We start from the raw sequence: 18,260 nt of genomic DNA, 5'->3' as shown, positions 1-18,260 counted from the left end.
CACGAAAAAACTTCACGATTTCTTGATTTCACGATTTCATGATTTCACGATTTCCACTTCATGAATTCACGATTTCACAATTTCCGCTTCCTGAATTCACGATTTCCACTTCATGAATTCACGATTTCCACTTCATGAATTCACGATTTACACTTCACGAATCCTCGATTTCACAATTTCCACTTCACGAATTCACGATTTCACGATTTCACGATTTCCACTTCACGAATTCACGATTTCACAATTGTGAAATCGTGAATTCATGAAGTTGAAATTGTAAAATCGTGAATTCGTGAAGTGGAAATCGTGAAATCGTGAATTCGTGAAGTGGAAATCGTGAATTCATGAAGTGGAAATCGTGAAATTGTGAATTCGTGAAGTGGAAATCATGAATTCAGGAAGCAGAAATCGTGAAATCGTGAATTCATGAAGTGGAAATCGTGAAATCAAGAAATCGTGAAGTTTTTTTCGTGAAATCGTGAATTCGTGAAATCGTGAATTCATGAAGTGGAAATCGTGAAATCGTGAATTCAAGAAGTGGAAATCGTGAATTCAGGAAGCAGAAATCGTGAAATCGTGAATTCATGAAGTGGAAATCGTGAAATCAAGAAATCGTGAAATCATGAAATCGTGAAATCAAGAAATCGTGAAGTTTTTTCGTGAAATCGTGAATTCGTGAAATCGTGAATTCATGAAGTGGAAATCGTGAAATCGTGAATTCATGAAGTGGAAATCGTGAAATCAGGAAGCAGAAAACGTGAATTCGTGAATTCATGAAGTGGAAATCGTGAAATCAGGAAGCAGAAATCATGAAATAATGAAGTTGAAATGTCACCACGGGTCTTTCGTAGTTCTGACTGAGTTGTGCAAGAGCTGCGGAGGTAATGTAGCTTTAAACCGTATTTTATGACACACTACTCTTCTTCTTCTTCTTCCCGTTATGGAGTGAACTCGTACACGAGTGTTGCTACTCCAGCGCAATACTCCAGTGCTCTTTGGCTATTAAAACACACAAAATATGAAAAATGTATTTTACGATGTTTAAACCTTCAAACCTTGAGGGAAAATGTACTCGGAGCTGTTTTCAACAGTATTTCAGTACAAGTAGCCTAACCAGTGTCCCTGGAATCTGTACCAGCACAAGTAACTGCCAATTTCTACATTCAGACACGACGTATCTTTAAATAAATCACCACGGAGAACATGAGATCCATAGATATGCACTCATTCAGACACGACGTATCTTTAAATAAATCACCACGGAGAACATGAGATCCATAGATATGCACTCTCCATACTGAGATATTTCTGATGTTATGCAATTTAACAATTATTGCGATATCTATGTATGATTACACGATTTTCTCTATAATACATCGGTCCATAGTTTATGCTATATGACCGGTTAACAAGGCTACAGTCAAAATTTGAAAACTCTAATTTCTCATGTCTTCTGTCGGACATCGGGCAATAGTTTTTACTACTGACTGGCAAGGCATTCCTATAAATGTATACTATGGTACGTTGATTTATATAACAAGTCATGTAAAAGTTATTTATGTAGACTAATTTGAACCTTTCAGATGGCGTCAGCGGTTTTAATCAGTATCGAGTAAAGACAGATTGGGTAAGGAAAGGACTAGCAAGGCGTACCAGTTCTGACTGAGTTGTGCAAGAGCTGCGGAGGTAATGTAGCTTTAAACCGTATTTTATGACACACTACCCTTTGGCTATTAAAACATACAAAATATGAAAAATGTTCTTTACGATGTTTATGCTGTAACTCATTACACAACAAAATGTAAATTTTTGAAGCTGTGATATTGTCCAAGATTGTCTTTGATTGGAACTTTTAACTGTAAACATTTTGTACTAAACTTCGATGAAAAAATAAATACAAACACGATTTCTGACACGTTCATATCAGAGCTGGGTATACTTTTGTTACAGATGCCTAAGTTTTTAACAAATAATCTTTCGTAGATGATTGCCTCGGTCAAATCAAGCTTCTTACAAAGTTCAAATCTTGGACTTTTGGGCTTGGAGTAGAATTTACACTCTCCTACTGAGCCGGCAATAGAATGGGTCTTAGTTTTGCGAAACGGACATACAAACGAAAAATTGCACACGATAAATTCATGCAGTGCAAATTGTCTTAAGATTGACATTAAACAACTATACTATTAAATTTTTGTTACGGAATTCGAAAAATACATTTCTAACGACGGATAACTAATCTGTTTGTCTTGTGTTGTTGCAGCGTAGTCGGACAAAAGACAGTACCAGTATACGTCTTCAAACATTGATTGATAGATGAAAGGTCTTGTGACGAAATGCCCATGCGTGCCGATCAGAGCATGTAAGTAAAAATAAATTAAATACCAGGTTTCATCAAATGTTTAACGTCGCGGGAGTGAGATAAATCCATTTCATAATATTTGATATTGCACTAGCGAAATAAAGCATTGGCGTTTTTAGCCCGACTATTCGAAGAATAGTCTAGCTATTCTACTCACCCTGACGTCGACGTCGGCTTCACACCTTGGTTAAAGTTTTGCATGCAAGTACATATGGCTATCATTTAAAGGCATATTTTTGAAACTTATTTTTAGCTCGACTACTCGAAGAATAGGGGAACTATCCTATTCGCCCCGGCGTCGGCGTTAGCGTGAGCGTGAGCGTGTGCGTGAGCGTGAGCGTGAGCGTCACACATATGTTAAAGTTTGCGTACCACCCCCAACTATTTTCAAAGTCTATTGAGATATTGCTTTGATATTTTGCATACTTGTTTACCATCATGACCCCAGTCTGTAAAAAGGAGGAGGCAACTCTATTAAGCATTTTGACTGAATTATGGCCCCTTTTCGACTTAGAATAAATATTAAAGTTTGCGTACCACCCCAAATATTTTCAAAGTCCATTGAGATACTGCTTTGATATTTTGCATACTTGTTTACCATCATGACCCCAGTCTGTAAAAAGGAGCAACTCTATCAAGCAATTTGACTGAATTATGGCCCCTTTTCGACTAGAATATGCTTATTGTAATGTTATAGTTTTACTCATAGCTTAAATTATACTATCAAGCACTGAGAATAGTCGAGCGCGCTGTCCACTGACAGCTCTTGTTTCTTTATCTAGGTCAATTACCAACCTCACTGGGTCAAGTTCCATAACTCTGACATGTAATTTGAACAAATTATGACCCCTTTTCGACTAAGAAAATCATGGTTAAAGTTTTATATGCAAGTTCATATCTTCAAAACTAATGCAGATATTGAATTGAAATTTCACATGTGTCTTCGGGGTTATAAAACTAGTTGAAAGAATAAAGTCCCATAACTCTGACCTGCATTTTGCCAAATTATGCCCCCTTTTGGACTTAGAAAATACTGGTTAAAGTTTTGCGCGCAAGCACATACAGTTAATACCTAAAGGCATATAGATTTGAACTTATTTTTTATTTTTCTAGATCAATTACCAAACTGACTGGATCAAGTCCCATAACTCTAACATGTATTTTGGGCCAAATATACCTCCATTTTGTACTTAGAAGATCCTGGTTAAAGTTTTACATGCAAGTTACTATCTGCAGAACAAATGCAACTGTTTTGCATTGAGATAGATAAGTTCTTGGCGCAATGGTCCGGGTATCATCTGGAATTTAATATTTATCAAGGACTACCTGCATGAGCAGCTTCATGGAAATTAAATAAGAAGTTTCAGAAAATCTTAAGTAACATGCTTCAAAATGATCAAATCAAGGCTTAAGTATTATTATTACTTAAATGTTACATATCAGTGACCATTAATTATTTTTCTAATTGTTTTTCATAATCTAAATATTTAGGTACTATCTCTATGTATATGCAATCTCTTGCGCGCCTAATCTCCCGAATTATTGCACACAATTTAATGAAGCTTCACACAAGTGAACAGTACCAACTTTACTTGTGCAAGGTGCATTGTAGGTTGTTTTTTTCCAGAAAAGTATTCTCTGAGTATATTCTCGCAGAGTAATGGGACTTTGTTTGGTTTGTTACTATACTATATACATGTACATAGGGTCTATATACATACAGTCTACATAATTATGCAATATTGTGTGTATCAAATTGCAATATACTATGTCAGTGTGTGAGGGGGCCACATTCATCACCTTTAGTGATAGCTCTGGTTTAATTTTTAGCTCGACTACTCGAAGAATAGTCTAGCTATCCTACTCACCCTGGCTTCGGCGTCACACCTTGGTTAAGTTTTTGCATGCAAGTACATACAGCTATCATTTAAAGGCATATAGCTTTGAAACTTATTTTTTCTTTTTCTAGGTCAATTACCAACCTCACTGGGTCAAGTCCCATAACTCTGACATGTATTTTGAGCAAATTATGCCCCCTTTTGGACTTAGAAAGTTCTGATTAAAGTTTTACATGCAAGTTACTATCTCCAAAACTAATGCAGATATTGAATTGAAACTTCACATGTGTCTTCGGGGTTATAAAACTAGTTGATAGCAGCAAGTCCCATAACTCTGACCTTCATTTTGGCCAAATTATGCCCCCTTTTGGATTTAGAAAATCCTGTTTAAAGTTTTGCGTGCAAGTACATACAGCTATTACTAAAAGGCATATAGATTTGACACTTATTTTTTCTTTTTATAGATCAATTACCTACTTCACTGGGTCAAGTCCCATAACTCTGACATGTATTTTAGGCAAATTATGCCACCTTTTGGACTTAGAAAGTCCTGGTTAAAGTTTTGCGTGCAAGTACATACAGCTATTACTAAAAGGCATATAGGTTTGTAAACTTATTTTTTCTTTTTCTAGATCAATTACCAACCTCACTGGGTCAAGTCCCATAGCTCTGACATGTATTTTTGGCAAATTATGCCTCCTTTTGGACTTAGAAAATCATCTGGTTAAAGTTTTACGTGCAAGTTACTATCTCCAAAACTAATGCAGATATTGAATTGAAACTTCACATGTGTTTTCGGGGTTATAAAACTAGTTGATAGCAGCAAGTCCCATAACTCTGACCTTCATTTTGGTCAAATTATGTCCCCTTTAGAACTTAAAACTCTTTTGATATTTAATCTTTTTGGGTAATATTTTCCTGCTTCTGGGACAATATTTCGAATAGTCGAGCTTGGCTATCTTACGGACAGCTCTTGTTATGTCCTTGCATTTCTCAAGCTGTTTTTTTTCACATGAATAGCTAAGGCCTAAAAAAATTCTTTGTTTCCGGTAAAATGCTCAAAAAAATTAGGGGAGGTAGGTCGGAATATTTTCTTTTATTAAGGGAGACTTTTCGGAAATTATTTTTGTGTCAAAAAAATGAATACAAAAAGGGGGCTATGCCTTTAGAGCATCAGAAAGTTGATTTCTAACATCACTGACCATGTTTAAAGCATAAAAAGTGCAGAAAAAAACCATTTAGGGTCGGGCCAAAAATTTAGGGTAGGTCGGGATACCGGAAACAAGGAAACAAACATTTTTTAAGCCTAATTTCAATTCGCGGAATTTCCTGAAGAGTTAGGTCCATGTTTCGGAGAAAAAAGTTCAAAGATCATCAAATCATAGAAAGAAAGAATTGTTTTACAAGAAAATTAAACAGCATATAAAACATTTATATTATTCTACAAAAGCATTGTCAATTTACTTATATATGTAGGGACTGAATTGTACGGTGCCCCTAAAGTGACATGTTACACACTTTTTTTCCAATTAGGTAATGTGAGACTTTTTTTATTTCGTTTAAACGAAATGATTTCGTTTAAACGAAATAACTTATTTCGTTTAAACGAAATGATTTCGTTTAAACGAAATAACTTATTTCGTTTAAACGAAATGATTTCGTTTAAACGAAATAGTTATTTCGTTTAAACGAAATCATTTCGTTTAAACGAAATGATTTCGTTTAAACGAAATAATCATTTCGTTTAAACGAAATAACTTATTTCGTTTAAACGAAATCATTTCGTTTAAACGAAATAAGTTATTTCGTTTAAACGAAATAAGTTATTTCGTTTAAACGAAATCATTTCGTTTAAACGAAATCATTTCGTTTAAACGAAATAACTTATTCGTTTAAACGAAATCATTTCGTTTAAACGAAATCATTTCGTTTAAACGAAATAAGTTATTTCGTTTAAACGAAATAGTTTATTTCGTTTAAACGAAATGATTATTTCGTTTAAACGAAATGATTTCGTTTAAACGAAATAAGTTATTTCGTTTAAACGAAATGATTTCGTTTAAACGAAATGATTTCGTTTAAACGAAATAACTATTTCGTTTAAACGAAATGATTTCGTTTAAACGAAATAACTTATTTCGTTTAAACGAAATGATTTCGTTTAAACGAAATGATTTCGTTTAAACGAAATAAAAAAAAGTCTCACATTACCTAATTGGAAAAAATGTGTGTAACATGTCACTTTAGGGGCACCGTAGAATTGCATGAAGGGCCCACACTTCTGGACAGTTCAACGCCTTTAAAAGCTCACCATTTTTAAAATGCTGTTACATGCCATCATTTTGATGCATTAGTGCTTAAACTTTACATAAGTAGGTTAAAAATACTTTTAGACAATTGTTTACTTTAATATCTTTACAAATGTCATTCTTTTTTTCAAAACGGGACAGATCTTTAGAATATTGTAAGTATCCAATTCAACGGAACAGAAGAGTAAAGAATGTACTGGACAAATAGGTTGTTGGAAAAAAATGTTGTTTGTTAATTTCATAGGTTTTGTGATATACTGTTAAAACCCATAAGTTTAAAACAGCCATCAATCTTGCTAGTGGGAGGTCGACGATTCTATCCAGATTTCTCGCTGCTACCTGCCATAGTGCTCATTTTAAACGTTATAGGCTGATCACTACCAAATAGAATGTAAGCCTCCGCAGGTCTAGTCACAAGTAGTCCAAATATAAATAGTACTAATCTTTTTTCCTTTCCTAGTGCATTTTCTCGGCAGCAACGTGCTTACTTTTACCCTACCGCGTTTCAGTATGTATCACTTTGCCTTCTAATGAAATCGGCATGTTCCTATCGCATGCTAGATAAAAATGGCGGCGTAAGAATTTAATGTAACGAAAAGAGAAATTGAAAGAAGCGAAAAGTAGTAAATTCAGCGGGTTGTATTTAACGAACTGTAGTTTTCTTATATAAAAGTTAACACCCCCTTTTCTTTTTGTTTTTCTAAAGTAGCGATCTAGTTCTTTATGGGAATATAAGTCTCTGAAAACCTGATATGCTAGAAAATGTCGAAAAACCGTTATGAAGTGAGTGGATTTTATATGAAATAAAGAACAGCTGGATTTAGTGGTGTTCAGCCTATAATACTAATAAACAGCATGTTACGTAATGTATACATTGAAATCAGAAGCTCCTGTCTGTCATAATGCTCGTTGGAGATCTGGAGTCTTTCTCCAACACGAACTAGAAATTTGCCATGAGCATGTGTGACGTCAGTTGAAACAAAAATCGTGCAGTGTGTTGATCTCAAATTGAATATGCATATTCTATCATTAATAAAGCTATGTCCCTTTTCAGAGCTAAGGAAATAGTTTCCATTTTAATAGCTAAGGAGTTAGTTTCGTATTTGGCCCGGGTACTCTTTCTAAATAAAACAGATTGACGTATTTTAAAGTCATCTATGTTCACTTGATTATTTATTATGCTTTTTAAACAAAAGATTTTCGCGAATGTGTAATTGTTGCGTAAAATATATAGATGCCTCAATTGAATTTTCTAGCTCCTTGGAGACGGTTAGGTCTAAACTTAACTTAGGTATCGAAATACAGTTAAAACTGGAAATGATCATGGATCTACCTAAATTCAGCATGAATTGTTACGAGATACTTTAAATGCAACTATCGCAAACTATAAAATAATTAAAATATATTTTATGCCATTTAGGCAGAGGTCCCACTAGATGTGCAAGTAGGCCTTCATCGCCTGATAATTTTGAATCTTGAATGTCTATTGCACTAAAACACTTGAGAATGAAGTTGTCCCCATTTTTAGCACCACACAATGCTAAAGTTGTTCATCCAATATGTTCTACCTAGCCTGGCACTGGGCAGGTGCCAAAAAAAAACAAAAAAAAAAAAAAAAAAACAGTGATGTAGACTTTCTGTATTGTGTGTGGCAAAAGACATATTAATATAATAGTAATAATAGTAATAATAAATGATGATGATCATGATCATGATGATGATGCTGCTGATGATTATCATAATAATAATAATAATAATAAAGTAAGTAGAGTTTTCCAGTTTCTGGCCCAAACAACACTTAAGGTTTTCCATGTCTGTTGCACTAAAACACTTGGGAATGAAGTTGCCCCCCTTTTTTGCACCATGCAAAGCTAAAGTTGTTCAACCAATCTGTTTTACCTAGCCTGACACTGGGCAGGTGCCAAAAACAAAATAGTGATGTAGACATTCTTGCTTGTGTGGAGCGAAAGGCAAATTAATATAATAATAATAGTAATAATAAATGATGATGATGATGATGATAATGATGATAATGATGATGATGATGATAATAATAATAATAATAATAATAATAATAATAATTATGTAAGTAGGGTTTTCTAGTTTCTGGCCCCATATAACACTTAAGGTTTTCCATGTCAATTGCACTAAAACACTTGGGAATGAAGTTGTCCACCTTTTTTGCACTATGCAATGCTAAAGTTGTTGAACCAATCTGTTCTACCTAGCCTGACACTGGGCAGGTGCAAAAAAACAAAAACAAAACAGTGATGTAGACTTTCTTTTTTGTGTGGAGCGAAAGACATATTAGTATAATAATAATAGTAATAATAAATGATGACGATGATGATAATGATGATGATGATAATTATTATGTGAGTAGGGTTTTCCAGTTTCTGGCCCCATATAACACTTAAGGTTTTCCATCTCTGTTGCACTAAAACACTTGGGAATGAAGTTGTCCCCATGCAATGCTAAATTTGTTCATCCAATCTGTTTTACCTAGCCTGAAACTAGACAGGTGGCAAAAAAAAAACAGTGATGTAGATTTTCTGTATTGTTTGAGGAAAAAGACATATTAATATAGTAATAATAGTAATAATCATTGATGATGATGATGCTGCTGCTGATGATAATAATAATAATAATAAAAATAATACTGTAAGTAGAGTTTTCCAGTTTCTGGCCCGAAACAACACAAGGTTTTCCATGTCTATTGCACTAAAACACTTGGGAATGAAGTTGCCCCCCTTTTTTGCACTATGCAATGCTAAAGTTGTTCAACCAATCGGTTTTACCTAGACTGACACTGGGCAGGTGTAAAAAAACAGTGATGTAGACTTTCTTTATCATGTGTGGCGAAAGACATATTAATATAGTAATAATAGTAATATAAATGATGATGATGATGATGATGATGACAATGATAATAATTAAAATATATTTTATGCCATTTAGGCAGAGGTCCCACTAGATGTGCAAGTAGGCCTTCATCGCCTGATAATTTTGAATCTTGAATGTCTATTGCACTAAAACACTTGAGAATGAAGTTGTCCCCATTTTTAGCACCACACAATGCTAAAGTTGTTCATCCAATATGTTCTACCTAGCCTGGCACTGGGCAGGTGCCAAAAAAAAAAAAAAAAAAACAGTGATGTAGACTTTCTGTATTGTGTGTGGCAAAAGACATATTAATATAATAGTAATAATAGTAATAATAAATGATGATGATCATGATCATGATGATGATGCTGCTGATGATTATCATAATAATAATAATAATAATAATAAAGTAAGTAGAGTTTTCCAGTTTCTGGCCCAAACAACACTTAAGGTTTTCCATGTCTGTTGCACTAAAACACTTGGGAATGAAGTTGCCCCCCTTTTTTGCACCATGCAAAGCTAAAGTTGTTCAACCAATCCGTTTTACCTAGCCTGACACTGGGCAGGTGCAAAAAACAAAATAGTGATGTAGACATTCTTGTTTGTGTGGAGCGAAAGGCAAATTAATATAATAATAATAGTAATAATAAATGATGATGATGATGGTGATAATGATGATAATGATGATGATGATGATAATAATAATAATAATAATAATAATAATAATTATGTAAGTAGGGTTTTCTAGTTTCTGGCCCCATATAACACTTAAGGTTTTCCATGTCAATTGCACTAAAACACTTGGGAATGAAGTTGCCCACCTTTTTTGCACTATGCAATGCTAAAGTTGTTGAACCAATCTGTTCTACCTAGGCTGACACTGGGCAGGTGCAAAAAAAAAAAAAAAAACAGTGATGTAGACTTTCTTTTTTGTGTGGAGCGAAAGACATATTAGTATAATAATAATAGTAATAATAAATGATGACGATGATGATAATGATGATGATGATAATAATTATGTGAGTAGGGTTTTCCAGTTTCTGGCCCCATATAACACTTAAGGTTTTCCATCTCTGTTGCACTAAAACACTTGGGAATGAAGTTGTCCCCCTTTTTTGCACCATGCAATGCTAAATTTGTTCATCCAATCTGTTTTACCTAGCCTGAAACTAGACAGGTGGCAAAAAAAACAGTGATGTAGATTTTCTGTATTGTTTGAGGAAAAAGACATATTAATATAGTAATAATAGTAATAATCATTGATGATGATGATGCTGCTGCTGATGATAATAATAATAATAATAAAAATAATACTGTAAGTAGAGTTTTCCAGTTTCTGGCCCGAAACAACACAAGGTTTTCCATGTCTATTGCACTAAAACACTTGGGAATGAAGTTGCCCCCCTTTTTTTGCACTATGCAATGCTAAAGTTGTTCAACCAATCGGTTTTACCTAGACTGACACTGGGCAGGTGCAAAAAAAAACAGTGATGTAGACTTTCTTTATCATGTGTGGCGAAAGACATATTAATATAGTAATAATAGTAATATAAATGATGATGATGATGATGATGATGACAATGATAATAATTATGTAAGTAGGGTTTTCCAATTTCTGGCCCCATATAGCACTTTAAGTTTTCCATGTCTGTGGCACTAAAACACTTGGGAATGAAGTTACCCCCCTTTTTTGCACCATGCAATGCTAAAGTTGTTCATCCAATCTGTTCTACCTAGCCTGACACTTGGCAGGTGCCAAAAAAAAAACAGTGATGTAGACTTTCTGTATTGTGTGTGGCAAAAGACATATTAATAATAGTAATAATAGTAATAATAATAAATGATTATGATGATGATGATGATAATGATGATAATAATAATAATAATAATTATGTAAGTAGGGTTTTCCAGTTTCTGGCCCCATATAACACTTCAGGTTTTCCATGTCAATTGCACTAAAACACTTTGGAATGAAGTTGCCCACCTTTTTTGCACCATGCAATGCTAAAGTTGTTCATCCAGTCTGTTTTACCTAGTCTGAAACTTGGCAGGTGGCGAAAAAACAGTGTTGTAGACTTTCTATATTGTATGTGGCAAAAGACTTATTAATATAGTAATAATAGTAATAATAAATGATGATAATGATAACAATAATAATAATAATAATAATAATGTAAGTAGAGCTTTCCAGTTTATGGCCCCATACAACACTTAAGGTTTTCCATGTCTATTGCACTAAAACTCTTGGGAATGAAGTTGTCCCCCTTTTTTGCCCCATACAATGCTAAAGTTGTTCATCCAATCTGTTCTACCTAGCCTGACACTGGGCAGTTGCCCCAAAAAAGACAGTGATGTAGACTTTCTGTATTGTGTGTGGCAAAAGACATATTAATATATTAATAATAGTAATAATAATAAATGATGATTATGATGATGATGATGATGAAATGATGATGGTGATGATGATGATAATAATAATAATAATAATTATGTAAGTAGAGTTTTTCGGTTTCTAGCCCTATACAACACTTAAGGTTTTCCATGTCCATTGCACTAAAATACTTGGGTATGAAGCTGACCCCTTTTCTGCACCATGCAATGGTATAGTTTTTCATCCAATCTGTTCTACCTAGCCTGAAACTGGGCAGGTGCCAAAAAACCAGTGATGTAGACTTTCTGTATTGTTTGTGGCAAAAGACATTTTAATATAGTAATAATAGTAATAATAATAAATGATGATGATGATGATGATGATGATGATGAAATGATGATGGTGATGATGATGGTAATAATAATAATAATAATAATAATAATAATAATAATAATTATCTAAATAGAGTTTTTCAGTTTCTGGCCCCATACAACACTTAAGGTTTTCCATGTCTGTTGCACTAAATAACTTGGGAATGAAGTTGCCCCTTTTTTGCACCATGCAATGCTAAAGTTGTTCATCCAATCTGTTCTACCTATCCTGACACTGGGCAGGTGCTAAAAGAACAGTGATGTAGACTTTCTGTATTGTGTGTGGCAAAAGACATATTAATATAGAAATAACAGTAATAATAAATGATGTTGATGATGATGATGATAATAATAACAATAATAATAATAGTGGTAATGTAAGTAGAGTTTTCCAGTTCCTGGCCCCAAACAACACTAAATGTTTTCCATGTCTATTGCACTAAAACACTTAGGAATGAAGTAGCCCCCCCTTTTTGCACCATGCAATGCTGAAGTTGTGCATCCAACTGTTCTACCTAACCTGACACTGGGCAGTTTCCAAAAAACAGTGATGTAGACTTTCTGCATTGTGTGCTGCAAAAAACATATTAATATAGTAATAATAGTAATAATAAATGATGATGATGATGCTGATGATGATAATGATAATAATAATAATAATAAAGTAAAGTAAGTAGAGTTTTCCAATTTCTGGCCCCATACAACACTTAAAGTTTTCCATGTCTATTGCACTAAAACACTTGGGAATGAAGTTGCCCCCTTTTTTGCACCGTGCAATGCTTAAGTTGTTCATCCAATCTGTTCTACCTAACCTGACACTGGGCAGGTGCCAAATAAACAATGATGTAGACTTTCTGTATTGTGTGTGGGAAAAGACATATTAATATAGTAATAAAAGTAATAATAAATGATGATGATTATAATAATAATAAACACAATTCAGCTTCTACCTGCCCCTTAAAGTGGATCAAGTGCCCTTACTTGAACAAACTTGGATGAGGACCTTTAAATAATGCTCCAAACTAATATAATCACACTGTCCCGGATGGGCTTGCGGATGAGTTACGGATTCCCATCCCCGGATAGCTCCGGATATGTAAGAAAAATTGGGGTTTCCGAATTTGTTACGTTATAAATTTCTAATGTAATCATAACAGAACCTTAATTACCTCATTAGAACCGGAATAAAACCATAATAGCTCGTATTTTTGACCACAGTGTAGAGATAGACCCTAACATTTTCATTGATAGAAATACATTAATTAAATAAAGTCTAGAAATTGATTTCTAAGTCCTTGAAATTAACAAAAATGATTTCACAAATGTGCAATGTATGATAGTTTTGCTAATATCAATAACAGAAATTTTAATATTTAATTCAAAGTTGTGATCCGCAAAGAATGTCAACTCTTGCCTTGGGCTAGTACTTTAAAGCAGAGATATTTATTAGTTTATTTCCCTTGCAATTACACAATAGAGTAGAAAATGAAAACGATTTAAAACACAATAATATACATTTTTGCACAACAAAATCGTTAAGGATTTATTAATATGTGTTTGATTTAACCCTGAACCACTGGTTCCTATGATTTTGTCAACTTACTTATGGTAAAAAATAACTTATAACAAGCCGATAATAAATTGAAATACCAGTAAGTATCTTATAGTGCAGATAATACAGTTTTGCTTGTACCGAAATGTCACAATAGAAGCACTTTTGTAATACAGAACACCTGGTAGGATTAGTAAAGGTGCAATTATATTGATCTCTTTTTCCTATGCCTACACAGTGATTGTCTTCCGGACTGTTACGATCTTTTAAGATCTGTGGCAATCTTTTCAGAACTGAACATTAATGGAATTTTTTTTGAGCATGTTCGAAACTTCGCACCCTTCCCCCCGGATGCTCACGATTTCTGAAAGGATACATCGGATGACTTACGAATGAGGTACGAGTTCTATCCGGGGCAGTGTGATTCTAGCTTTTGGCACAGTCAGTTAAAGCTAGAATCACGTTGCCCCGGATGGGCTTCCGGATGAGTGCCGAAATTCCTATCCCCGGATTGCTCCGGGTGTTTAAGAAAAAGCAATCGTAACAGAACCTTAATTAACCTTATTAGAACAGGAATAAAACCGCAATAGCCTGTACTTTTTTTACCACAGTGAATGTCTTTCGGGTTGTTACGATCTTTTATAATCTTTGACCAAGTTTTGAAAATGCACTACATTGTACGTAGCAGTGCACCACATCAAATTCTGAATTACATTACTGTTGGCCCAGTTATTTCTGTACTAAAGCGGAAGTTTCTTTAAATGTATGAACAATGGCAGAAATAATTTCTTTGCTGTGGAACATTTTACCATGCCAGCATTCCCACCAGAGTTTTCCGCAACACCAGTGGAGGAAGAAACATATACTCTGCTCAAGAGAGGTAAAAAACTCACCTGCTGGGGAAAATACCAACCAGGCATACCACTAAAATCACCCTGCCAGGTGATGTTTCAACACATAAAAGACTTCAAATTGTTGCTCATTCTAGTTATCTCCTGTTTTTGGCTAACTGTAATGGGACAAACAGATTACAGGTACTGGCAAGTACTTCTCCAACGATTCTTACTATTGCGCTACCAAAAAGTGTAGTGGGTACTGAAATTTGGCTGAGTACTGGTATAATTTGTTACTGTACTGTATCGTAACAGTGCGCCGTGTTAATCACCATGAGCATATAATACTCAATGCGATGAGCTAAATGCTTCAGGAACGAATAAATGTATCTTTTATGTAGTGATTGTTTACCTGTAGTTACATTTTTTCTTTCATTTGAAACCTTTTACTAAACTTTTCAGATCAAACAATTTCGGTCGTCGTAGAAGTTGAACCTGGTATGCCTTGAAATATTGATCACATATTGTATACTAACAGAAAGAATTAAAGTACATGTTAATGTGAACTTGGAATTATGCATTTAGCATATCATTTGGCATTTGAAATTAAGGATCTGAGATGCGCTACGCGCGTAGAGCAATCAACACTGGTCATTGAGCATTTGGCATTTAACATCATGGTTTTGAAGTCTCTAAACTGATTAGTAGTGCCTATGTTCTTTACTTATGACTACGAAATTAAGACATTTTTTACACATTAGTAAGAGAATCTTCTCCATCACATGTGTCGCTTTCCAAAAATACATTTAGGTTTATATATTTTCTTAATATTTATAATAGTTTGAAGAATTAGAGAATAAGATTTCATAAAACGTTGTAGATCTATGTCAATTTAACATTTTAAAATTAACATTAAGACTACTGACAATGTTGACTTTCTATGGTATTACAGGCTAGGTTTGGTATTTATTTCTGAATTGTACATAATAAAGCGTCAAATAAGGCAAACACATGGTCACGTTGATGTATCAAAGATAGATGGCCAGTAATCGAGACGGCCTTAAAAGTAGTAAAAAACAAAAAGATGGAGATAAAGCAGTTTCATAGGGAGGAGAGACCTATCAATCTACCTGACCGATATCAAACTGTTTGTTTAGGGAACAGTGAATACCTTGATATATTATTTTCCCGCTCTCTACAACGACACTTAAATTATGGGTTGTCGACTTTAAGATTAATTATGTCGCAATTAAACAACAGGTTGGCAGTGACAGTGTCAGTTTTAAATTTGTAATTAAAGAAAATATTGTATCTTAAGACAACACTACATATACAACTTATAACGCCAGGTTCACGTAAATGTTGTTGATGTTGCTTGTCTCTGAAAAGTATTTCATCTTATTATTTATAGCATTTTTGTTTCAGTCCAAACAATGCCCAGGATAGCTATAGATAAAAAAATAAAAAATAAAATAAAATAATAATGATAATAAAAAAATCCCTCCATCAGGCCTACACATCGATGTGTCAATCAGGTTCTTAATGTGAGCATAAGATTTGATTATGAAACACTTACGTTTTTTTCAGTACTGACTTCAATAACAATTATGGAAAACGAAAAGCTCTCTTTGTATAAGTGTTAGGATAACTATTTACAAAGACCGGGTACGGGAACGGAATGATTAAAGTTATTTATTTTGATGTTTTATTTTTTTGTTCCGTATACGTTTTGTGTTTGTTGGGCTAAGACTTACAAGGAGACGATGTAGAGCTTATGGTTAGCATTTGAATGGTGAAGGAAGATCCCAGGTACTAATCCGAAAATTGTTTCAGGCATGGGTCAGCACCTTCCGTTAGCTAACAAGATAATTCCTAATATGAAGAAGTCTACACCAAAGGAAAGTTTCAACTCCGACGGGACAAGTGATTCAATGCCAGCAACCTTAACTCATGGAGGCCCCTTAGTTTGATACTCTTTGTAATTATGTTGTATACATATTTTAAAAAGTCAAGATCTTATTGGCATAAACACCACCACATACACAATGTGGTGTTATAGTACACAGAAAAGCAAGATACATATCGAGGGTTGAGCACAATACTCCTATAGTGAATAAAGAAGTAGTTACGGCAGTATTGCGCTCATCCCTCGATATTTTACATGGTACATATATACAACATTCATTTTGAATTATTCTTTCAGATACAATCTACAACTTACAATTTAGTGGAAAGTTAATAATTTATCAGTTTGTCTCATTTCTCTTAAGTCTAGCTTCATATTGAAATTAAAAGAACTGAAAACCAGCTTAGGCCTATATTGCTTTTACCAAAGAATTAGTAAATGTGGGGATTGAGATTAGGCTGTCTCGCAATTTAGCAAGTGAAAATGGTTACTGATTTCTCCTGATCTGGTATTTATATCAATTCTTTGTATCTACAATATTATTATTATTATACCAGATTTATATAGCGCCCTTTTCATGATAAACACGTTCAAAAGCGATTTACATATAGCAAACGCAGCCACACAGGGCGCGAAATTTATCCTCTACTAGTACAGACACAGAGCGATCTGACCAGAGGGACAGAGTGAGATAAAAAAATAAATTATATTTAGAAATAGGCTGTCTCTTAGCCTAGCTCTTTGCGAATAGGCAGTCTGGTTCTTTAACGTGCCCGGTGTATACCACCGATACACGCGAAGCCGTCTGGGAAGAACCAGCACAGGCCTCTTAGTTAGATGGGAGACACTCAAAAGCATCTCAGAAATTTCCAGTGCCTGGATCGAATTCCGGACCTCTGGATTGACAGTCAAGCGTGTTACCACTAGACCACCGGCCCACCTATAACATGTTCATTTAAAACACACAGAACACTTTGTGCTGCAAGCATATGATTGCTGTTATTGTCACTTTTCGGGGGTGTTTTAACAGGAGAAAAAACGTGTGTTAATAGACAGATTCTCGCGCTCCCGTGCTGTTAAAACACCTTTTTATATATGCGCGTTCTTTGGCAAAGCGTAAACGTATTACGGGCCAAAAACGGATAATTCAAAAGGAAATGACATCAACGTTAAAATAACGTAGACTTTACCGCGCATTTCATAGAATTTAATGTCGTTGAGGACAAAATATTCATTTACCTGGTTTTTACGCGTTTTATGCTAGAATAGCGTTAGCGCATGTTCTTTTCGTGTTATAACATCTTCAGAATCCCTCGGGAATCGTGGTACACTCACCCTGCCGGGTTCGAGTACCAACCAATCCTTCGGGATTCTGCAGATGTTATAACACGAAAAAACATGCGTTATCCCTACATAAACAATCTACATTCATAATTACCTTGCTGACTTCTCTCCGCCACAAAGTGAGGTATATATTTATTTTTTTTTTTTTCACTTACGGTACATGGAATTATTATTACCTATTAACGATGCATGCACTTGAGGTACCTAGTTCAATAAGAGAGATCGAGCATTTTGCGCTCACCATATACATAATTATATCGTCACCTCAACGCAAAAGGTGGATAAATGTTTCTTTATGTTAGCATAGTTACTGAAATCACAGTAGGACAGGATTTTGATTAACGCCGTTTGGCAAGAATAGTCATGTCATTGTCACGACGGTCCGTTACTGAATTCCATCTAAAACAGACTTGTTGTCCGTAGGTAACCGTAAACTTGAATTTGTATGGGGAACCATCTCCCCCATGTTTCTTTTTCATAGGAGTTAACTCCAA

The 18,260-nt window shown here is 34.6% G+C and overlaps 1 protein-coding gene across 1 annotated transcript in view; it reads left to right on the top strand.

Annotated features, from left to right (window-relative positions):
• The first annotated feature begins 314 nt into the window (after positions 1-314).
• The window catches only part of LOC123536271 (sulfotransferase 1A1-like), a 138,890-nt gene continuing 120,944 nt past the window's right edge, over positions 315-18,260 (top strand). Inside the window, exon 1 of the mRNA XM_053528494.1 lies at positions 315-847. The gene's annotated coding sequence lies outside the window, so the exon portion shown is untranslated. The remainder of the gene's footprint in view (positions 848-18,260) is intronic.

The sequence above is a fragment of the Mercenaria mercenaria genome, chromosome 17, assembly GCF_021730395.1.
Source record: "Mercenaria mercenaria strain notata chromosome 17, MADL_Memer_1, whole genome shotgun sequence".
NCBI classification, from domain to species: domain Eukaryota; kingdom Metazoa; phylum Mollusca; class Bivalvia; order Venerida; family Veneridae; genus Mercenaria; species Mercenaria mercenaria.
This window is presented reverse-complemented; position numbering and strand designations above follow the sequence as displayed.